This window comes from Enhydra lutris, unplaced genomic scaffold (assembly GCF_002288905.1).
Source record: "Enhydra lutris kenyoni isolate GAN:26980312 unplaced genomic scaffold, ASM228890v2 scaffoldscaffold9, whole genome shotgun sequence".
NCBI classification, from domain to species: Eukaryota; Metazoa; Chordata; class Mammalia; order Carnivora; family Mustelidae; genus Enhydra; species Enhydra lutris.
The window spans coordinates 3,895,729-3,904,783 of record NW_019154093.1 but is presented as its reverse complement, the minus strand read 5'-3'; the positions used below and the strand labels follow the sequence as shown (position 1 = coordinate 3,904,783).

Genomic DNA, 9,055 nt, shown 5'->3' with positions numbered 1-9,055 from the left:
TGACCAAATCTTTTATTTAACTCCTTAGTGCCAGGTGTTTTTTGGGGGGAAGGGATATAGTACAGAGGTGAATTCAGAAAGCCCTACCCTTCAAGAGCGTTTTGGACAAGGTTAGTCATCAAAATGAAGAGAAAAATAGGCTCAGAGGTTAAATAACTTGTTCAAAGTAAATAAACCTTCTCACTTGTCTTTCCTCTGCCTTTACCAGGGGTGACAACCAGCGTTGTCCTGGGAGAACTCTGGAGGTGCCCAAGGGCCCCTGGGCTGGTACCCACAGCACAGGTGTGGTTATTCCTGCGGGAAGGGCGGGAAGTAAGAAGTGTGTTCCAGCCGGTTCTGCTGGAGGCTTGGGGGAGGCAGGCAAAACGGGAGTGACACAGTGGGAGATGCCGGTTTATTCAGATCTAGGAGGCTGTGCTTGGGATACTGTTAGTCCCCTTCAACTCTTTAAAGTCCTCAGCAGGTTAAATTGTTAGCATCACAGCTCCCTGCAGCCCTGAGGACTCCACTGTGGGCCTAGAGACTCTCTTAGGGGATCCTGGCTGGCTTTCTGTGTGCAAATCAGACAGATCAAGAGGTGGAGTGGAAAAAGACTGTTGATCTCTCCTGGGTGTCTCTGTGCTCAGCAAATGCCCTCAGGCCAGCCTTGACACAGCAGGCAGCTCTCCTGGTTTCCGGAGTCCTCTGATCACTGCAAAGACACAGGTAGAAAATTAGACACAAAGCTACCATATTGGGGGGCTTCCTAGCCTCCCATTTGGCCAGGGTGTCCCCCCTTTATCATCTCCCCATCCCACAGCACAACTCTAGTTATCTCATTCCGTACAGGTTTCTAGGTGCACAGATGGGTAGGCAATAGATGTCCACAGCCTAAGAGCGGTCTTTTTTGCTGTTGGTCGGGTAACGAGAATGGATTCTCACTTCAGATACTTCCCATCCTTAGCTTTGCCTAAGCTGAGTGATCCAGAGTGGAATCACCGAAGCCACTGGGGCCTTTAGCTATACAGGCTTTGGGGTCTTCAGCTGTTATGAAGGGGAAAATGATTTCTGTCCTCTCAGAGATGTGAAAAGATAAAGAGCTTTAAAGCCTTTGGAGGAGGGGCACCTGGGTGGCTCAGTTGGTTAAAGCATCTACCTTTGACTCAGGTCATGGTCCAGGGGTCCTGGGATCGAGCCCCGCACTGGGCTCCCTACTCAGCAGGGAGTCTGCTTTTCCTTCTGTCTCTGCCCCCCAACCCCACCACTTGTGCTCTCTCTCTAAAGTAAATAAATAAAATCTTTAAAGAAAAAAAAAAATAAAGCCTTTGGAGGAAAGCAAATGAGGAAAAAGTCATCTTCTTAAAGCTATTAATAGCACCTCAATCCTAGGCTTGGGGCGGGGGGCAGCTCCTCTGGCCTTCTGAGGGGTTCGTCCCAGCCCTAAATACTCAGGGTTATCTGCAGGAGACACACATCTGAAGCCCGGAGCACATGCCAAAGTCTGTAGCAGTTCTCCCATTCTTGTAAAATATGGCACCCCCATTCTGCCAGCCGTTCCAGCCAGCAATGTGGAGTCCTCCTTGCTCATGCCCTCTTCTCCCACATCTAATCAGGCACCAAATTATGTTTGTCGTAGCTCTGAAAAGTCCTCGGATCCATTCACTTCTCTGCTTACTAGAGGTCTTCCTCATTTCTTGCCTGGACTAACACAAAGTTTGCTAACAGGTCCTCATGATCCATAATCTATTTTCCACTCAGGAGCAAGTGCAGTTTAAATTTAATCATGTTGTTCCCCCCACCTTACTCCTGGATTCAGTGGTCTTCAGTGTTGACCTCAAAATAAGGTCCAGGCCTCCTACCTCACCTTGAACCTGCCTCAGTCCCACCCTCTGCCTAGAACATGCTTTGTGTCCTTGCCCCAGACCATCTCAAATACCCTGTGTCTAGCTAACTCTTCCTTTAGATGTCAACTTAAACATCATTTCCTCAAGGAGAACTCCTGGGTTAGGCTAGGCTGCCTGGTGTCTGACCTCACAGAACTCTGTTCCTTTCTTTCATAGCACTTAACACAACTGAAATGATGTATGTCATTTATGAGACTAACATCTGTTTAGTGTCTGTTTCCTCAATTACAAGCTCCGTGAAGTCAAGGACCAATTTTACCTTATTTGCCACTGAATCGCCAGTGTCTAGGGCACAGTAGGTGTTCCAATATGTATTAGCCAATGTGCTTAATAAAATTGGGGCGCCTGGCTCGCTCAGTTGTTTGAGCAGCTGATTCTTGATTTTTGGCTCAGGTCATGTGACCTCAAGGTCATGGGATGGAGCCGTGCCAGGCTCTGTGCTCCATGGGGAGTCTGCTCCAGGATTCCCTCTGCCCCTCCCCCTGCTCACACTCTGTCTCTTGCAAATAAATGAATCTAAAAAAATAAAATGAATGAAAGGAAGCAGTTAGGCTGACCTCTGCAGAGAAGCTTAGGATGAATCCTATCAGAGCACAAGGAATTTCTTTCTCAAAGGCAGATGGGAGCTAGTTTCTGAACTCCAACCTCACAGAGCCTGAGAGATGGGGAGCACCCGTGCTATACCTAAAGCTGGGCCACGAATGAGAAGCATGAAGGCTGCAGGAGCCAAAACCCCCTGGGAGGAATTCGCTGTCTCTGAACCCAAACTCTTCTATCTCAAGTTCTCACACCACAGTGTCTGGGAAGAAGGGACTGAGGTGGACTAAGTAGGCTCCAGAGGATGACAAGGGAACAGCTAATTCAGGCATCTTAATGCAGTTTTAGGAACAGGAGTAGTCTCCCAGTTTCTGGCAAAGTGTTCTACTTAAGTGACGGATCTGGGCTGACAGCCTGGCTGTGCCTCATACTCTGCCTGGAAACCTCTCCAGTGAGTTGCCTTTTTTCGGGAGTCCCCATGTCCTCCCCAAGTTTGCCCTGGAACTGACAAGGCCTCCTTGAAGTGACAAGCTCCCTAGGTCTAGGTGGGGAGAAGCACGGGAGAGCTCGTGTTCCTATCCGGAACTCCTACCTGCGACAGCAGCCAAAGACACTCACCGCAGTAGTATATCTCCTGTCGAGAGGCTGCTGCAGTTTGCAGTGAAGAAATGTCAAGAAGCTAAGCCCCAGCAACATGGTTATGAAATTCAAGTCCCTTCCAGATAGGAGGCTCTCTCTCCTCTTAGAATAGAGAGCTAGGGTTGGCAGAACACTGGCTGAGAGCATGTCCTCAGCCTCAATGCTAGAAGAGGTTACAGAGATATTCAGCCCAGGGGTTAGAAAATTGATTTCCTTCTTTCTTTCTTTTTCTTTTTCTTTCTTTCTTTCTTTCTTTGACAGACAGAGATCATGAGTAGGCAGAGAGGCTAGCAGAGAGAGAGGGGTGGGGAGAAGCAGACTCCCTGCTGAGCACAGAGCCCGATGTAGGGCTTGATCCCAGGACCCTGGGATCATGACCTGAGCCGAAGGCAGTGGCTTAACCGACTGAGCCACCCAGGCGCCCCTTGTTCATTTTTTTTTAAGATTTTGTTTATTTGGGGGGGAGGGGGAGAAGGAGAAGGAGAGAATCTCAAGCGGATTCTCTGCCGAGCTTGGAGCCCAATATGGGGCTTGATCTCATGACCCGAGCTGAAACCAAGTTGGATGCCCAACCAACTGAGCCACCCAGGCGCTGCAGAAAATGGACTTTAGAGGTCAGTGACTTTATCTGGTCATTACCCCTGAAAAGGTTTGGTCTGCAGCCTAAAGGCAGCCTCCTTGGAAGCCCAGGGAGCAATCAGACCAGGACAGGACTAGGGTGCAGTGCCTACCACTGGCTTTTGCTCCTAAGGGGCCTACAAGGGCTGGCTCAGGGAACAAAAGAACAAGCAGTTAGGCGGGGCAGTGCACTTCCTCCCCTTCCCCCAACAGCTGCTGTCTCAGACAGCTGTATCCAGCCTGTCTGCTCAGGCTATTAAATATTCATCAGGTGCTTGCTAGCTTTAAACATGTAATGACTATTAATCCAGAGAGCAAGAGGTACATGAAGGTTCTGGAGAGAGAAAGGGAGGGCTCAGAAGCATCTCTTTCTCTTAATTTCAGGAATCTGGAAACGCGGAAAGGGGTACCCATCCTGTGCACCAAAGCTGGGAACTACTTTCAGTGTAAGCTGATCTTCTGGTGGCCACTGTAGGTAGAGAGAAGAGACCAGGAGGCAGTTAAGGGAGGGTGGAGACTTGGGTCTAAACTCCCGCTCTTGGGCCCTGTGGTCATCCTAACCAGGACTTGCCAGTTTCCCAGGATAATCCCCGCTTCACAGGGTTGTCTGTGAAATTAAATGGGTCACTGCATCTGCATATAATTCCAGTGGAATTAGCACAGAATTAAGAGCTTAAAATGAAGACAGAGACTTCAGGAATTGAGGGGAAGCCACACCATGTTTAACAATTCCTTAAGAGCAAAGTTTCTAGCTGAGGAAACTCCAGGTTCTGGTCTCTAGTGTAGAGGGTGGGTTAAAGGGACAGGAGGTGAGAAATCTCCCTTAACATACGACGAAGGCCTAAAGTCCCACCCTCAATAGCCCAAATTTCTGAAAGGAGAGAGGATTATTTTTTCTAAAAAAGGTTAGAACCAAAAGGTCTTCAGGCAAGGGGGGAGCAGAAGGCAGGCAAGGTGCGGGAAGAATATCCCCTTCGCTCTCCCACAGGAGTGGAGCCACTTTATGGAAGGTTCTGCTCTTCTGCTTCTTCCCTCCTTTCCTATCTTGCTTGCACAATGGCAAACACAGGTGTGTCCGAGTCACTCTCATGCTCAAGGCCTTCAACAGCTCCCTTAACTTCAGAATCAAGTTCAAGTACTTTGCCTACACTTTGCTTTGCAAAATGGGCACTCACCTATCTTCCAGCCTCTATTTATAGATTAACATTTACTGGGTGCTTACTACAGGTCACGCAGAATGTCTTTCATTCAACTGAATTCATTCAATCTTTACAACAATGTCGTGACAGAAATGATAATCCCCCATTTTACAGATGATGAAACGGAGTCTTGGGGAAGGTAGCTCGCTGAAGGCTCTAAAGATAGTGAAACTAACCCTGGAGGTGGCAGTGTTGACATTAGTCTGTTTAAAGCCATAATAAGATGCTGTGTTAATCTGTCTGCCTGGTGCTTCCTAAACCTTCCCAGACAGTTCCCCCAGGCCACTGGTATTAAGTACAGCAACAGGGCACAACCACACACTACTGAACTATTGAAGGCTTACTCTCTCCCATTAGACTGAGTTTTTGGAAGGTGGACATTATGAGCTGATAGAGACCCATGACCCAGAACAACCAGCAAATGTTCATTGTACTAGCAGTAATATTCCTGCAGAAGCAGCCTCCTATCAGGATAGAGTATGGCTGTGCAAGCTCCTTGAGATGGTTCTGGCTGACAAGTAAAACTCCTTCTACATTCCGGCATAATCCTGTAGTTGAGACTGATCACAGACTCTGAAATCAGACTGCCTGAGCTTCGGTCCCAGCTCCGCTACTTAACAGCTGCATGACCTTGGGTAAGTTATTTGATTTTCTCGGCCTCAGTTTCATTATTGTGTAAAAACAGGACAATAATAGCTACTTTACAAGTGGAGAAGACAGTGAATGGCACATAGTAAAGAATCGATGTTAGAACTGACAAAACGCAACAGTAGTTAAAACACGTGTTTTTCAGATTTTAACATCCCCCAAATCAGGACGCATTTTACACTTGATATGAAAACAAACTACCATGTAGGTTTAATTGGCAACATTTTTTCTTTCTTTGCAGTACTTCATACATCTCATAATAAATGACCTCAGTGCCCATGAAATACGGTGTTATCTTCCAGAAACAGCATGCTTTTAGCATAGAGAATGTATACTCCAGTATACAAAAATGTTGCCAGGGACACCCCACAAATTCGGTTCTCTCCTCCCTTAGCCAGGTAGAGCTGCCTATTTTCCCTATGTCACTTCCTCCTCCTTTTACAAAGTGGGGTCAAGATCAATGAATGGGAAAAGATGGAAGAACAATTTAAATGACTACTTAGCAGTAACACTGCCAGCAAACAGCTGTTTGCATGGGTTCACACAGCACAAAAACCTATCAAGAAAGAGGGAGCCCATGTTCTGCCTTGTGCAATCCAATTCCAGTACGATCTTTGGGCAAAGCCTTGAGGGACATAGAACTTCGGGGTTTGAGACCAGGCAGGGAGTACTTCAGTTTCAAAAACATGACCAGACATCGACTACCACAACACCTCTATCCCCCTATCCACACGGTACAGTAGACCTCTGCATGTGTGGACAAGGCTTTTCAGTCCCAACTCTCAGGCTGCTGTTCCTGAAACAAAACACAGTCTGAATCTATTTCATCCTTAGTGGCTGGAAAGCCCTAGCAGCTGCTGATGCATTCTTACCTTCATTCTTAGCTTGGGGCAGGGGGTGGGAAGTGGTGTGAAAGCAAGAGGGGACAAACCCTGAGGCTTCTTGAGTAACTACCATATCCCTGGGTAAGAGACGGTGAGGCTGTTCCCTTAGCAGTGATAGTCATTGCCAGGAGCACCTGGAGATTCCACAGAAATCCTGGAGGGAGATGGAGAGAGGAGCAAAGAATGCTGACAGTGGGGGAAAAGGCATGTGCAGCTCAGCCTCGAAGCTTCTGAGGAACTACAGATGGCCAGGCATGGCAGCTAGAACAGCAAGCCTCATTTCCACTCTCGGAGCCTGCAGTGTGAGCACAGGGTAAAGATGGGGTTTGGAGATACTCGTACGTGGGACCAAATCCTAGCCCCATCACTTACCACCAGCTGTTAGTGGTGCCCAAACAATCCGGTCAGCTATTCCTTATCAGTGGGTAGCTACTACATGCCAGAAATTGTATTAGTGACTTTTAAGTAATACCTACTTCAAAAGGTAGTAGATCTATATACCTCTGTGGTTAATTAGTGTGCCAATATGGATAAAGGCGCCAAGATCATTTAATGGGGAAAAAAGTTTTTTTGAAGTATTTTTTTTTTTAAGATTTATTTTTTGGAGGGGGAGAGAGGATGTGTGTGTGTGTGCACATGAGCACACATGAGAGCACGGGGAGGGGGAGAAGGAGAGAAACTCAAGCAGATTCCCTGCTGAGTGTGGAGCCCAACGTGGGGCTCAGTCCCACGACCCCCAGGATTATGACCCAAGCCAAAATACACATTCAGATGTTCAACTAGCTGAGCTACCCAGGCACCCCCAAAACAGTCTCTTTTTAATAAATGATGCTGCGACAACTGGATATCCACATGCGAAAGAATGAATATGAAACTCTGACCTCACACCATATGCAAAAGTTAATGCAAAATGGGTCACAGGCCTAAATGTAAGAATTGAAACAACAGGAGTCTTAGAAGGAGATAAGTATAAATTTTCAGGACCCTGAATGAGACAATGGCTTCTTATCTAAGACAGCAAAAGCACAAGCAACAAAAGAAAATAAACTGGGCTTCATCAAAATGGAACTTTTGTGTCTCGAAGAAAATAAAAAGATAACCTATGGAATGGGAACAAAATACTTGCAAATTGTCTGACAAGGGTTGCACACCAGACCATATAAAGAGCTTACAATTTAATAATAAAAAGACAAATAATTCAATTTGAATTGACAGGAGATTTAAATGAACATTTTTCCACAGAAGATACCAGGACACTAGTCATCAGGAAAGTGCAAATCAAAAGCAGGAGATGCCACTTCACACCTGGTAGGATGGCTACAGTAAACAAAGCAGAACGGCACAGGTGTTGGTGGGGATACGGAGGAATGAGGCTGGTGGGAATGGTGCAGCCTCTACAGGAAGAGTCTGGCAGTCCTCCAACAGCTGAGCACTGAATTGCTGTCTGACCCAGCAATTCCTCTCCTATTAGGTGCATGTCCAAGAAACTGAAAACTTATGTCCACAAAAAACTTGTACACGAATGCTCCTAACAGTATTTTTCATTACAGCCAAAAAGCAGAAACAACTCAGCAATGTCCATCAGTGGGTGGTGAGTGGACCGAAAAAACGCATACGATGAAACGGTATTTGACAATAAAAGGAATGAGGTACTGACAGATGTTACAACATGGATGGAATTTGGAGACGTGACACTAAGTAACAGAAGAAAGTAAAAAAAGATCCCATAGGTTGTATGATTCCAGTTATATGAAATGTCCAGAACAGGCAAGTCAACAGAGGTAGGAAGTAGACGAGTGGCTGATCAGGGCCGGAGAAGGTAAGGGGACCAGGGGAGATGGCTGAAGTGCATGGGAATTCTTTTCTGGGGGTCAGAAACATGTTCTCAAATAGATGGTGGTGATGATGACATAATTTTATATCTATTAAAAGCCACTGGATTGTACACTTTATTTTTTTTTTTTAATTTTATTTGAGAGGGAGAGAGCACGTGAGAGCAAGCAAGCACAAGCAGGGGGCGGGGGTAGGGGTGAAGGGAGAGGACAGAAGGAGAAGGAGAAGCAGGCTCACTGCTCAGGAGGGGCCTGAGAATGTGGGACTCAATCCAAAGACCCCAGGATCATGACCTGAGCCAAAGGCAGACACTTAACCAACTGATCCACCCAGGCGCTCCTGAATTGTACACTTTAAAATGGGTGAATCGTGGGGCGCCTGGGTGGCTCAGTGGATTAAGCCGCTGCCTTCGGCTCGGGTCATGATCTCAGGGTCCTGGGATCGAGCCCCGCATCGGGCTCTTTGCTCGGCGGGGAGCCTGCTTCTCTCTCTCTCTCTGCCTGACTCTCTGCCTACTTGTGATCTCTCTCTCTCTGTCAAATAAATAAATAAAACCTTTAAAAAAAAAAAAATAAAAAAAATAAAATGGGTGAATCGTATGGTTATGATTGTATCTCAATAATTTTTTTTTAAGATTTTATTTATTTATTTGACAGACAGAGATCACAAGTAGGCAGAGAGGCAGGCAGAGAGAGAGCCGGGAAGCAACCCGCTGAGCAGAGAGCCCAATGCCGGGCTCGATCCCAGGACCCTGAGATCATGACCTGAGCCGAAGGCAGAGGCTTAACCCACTGAGCCACCCAGGCGCCCCACG

At 46.8% G+C, this 9,055-nt stretch overlaps 1 protein-coding gene across 1 annotated transcript in view; it reads right to left on the bottom strand.

Moving 5' to 3' along the window:
* The window catches only part of LOC111142866 (KH RNA binding domain containing, signal transduction associated 1), a 40,908-nt gene continuing 31,853 nt past the window's right edge, over nucleotides 1-9,055 (bottom strand). Inside the window, exon 11 of the transcript XR_002640291.1 lies at nucleotides 1-691. The gene's annotated coding sequence lies outside the window, so the exon portion shown is untranslated. The remainder of the gene's footprint in view (nucleotides 692-9,055) is intronic.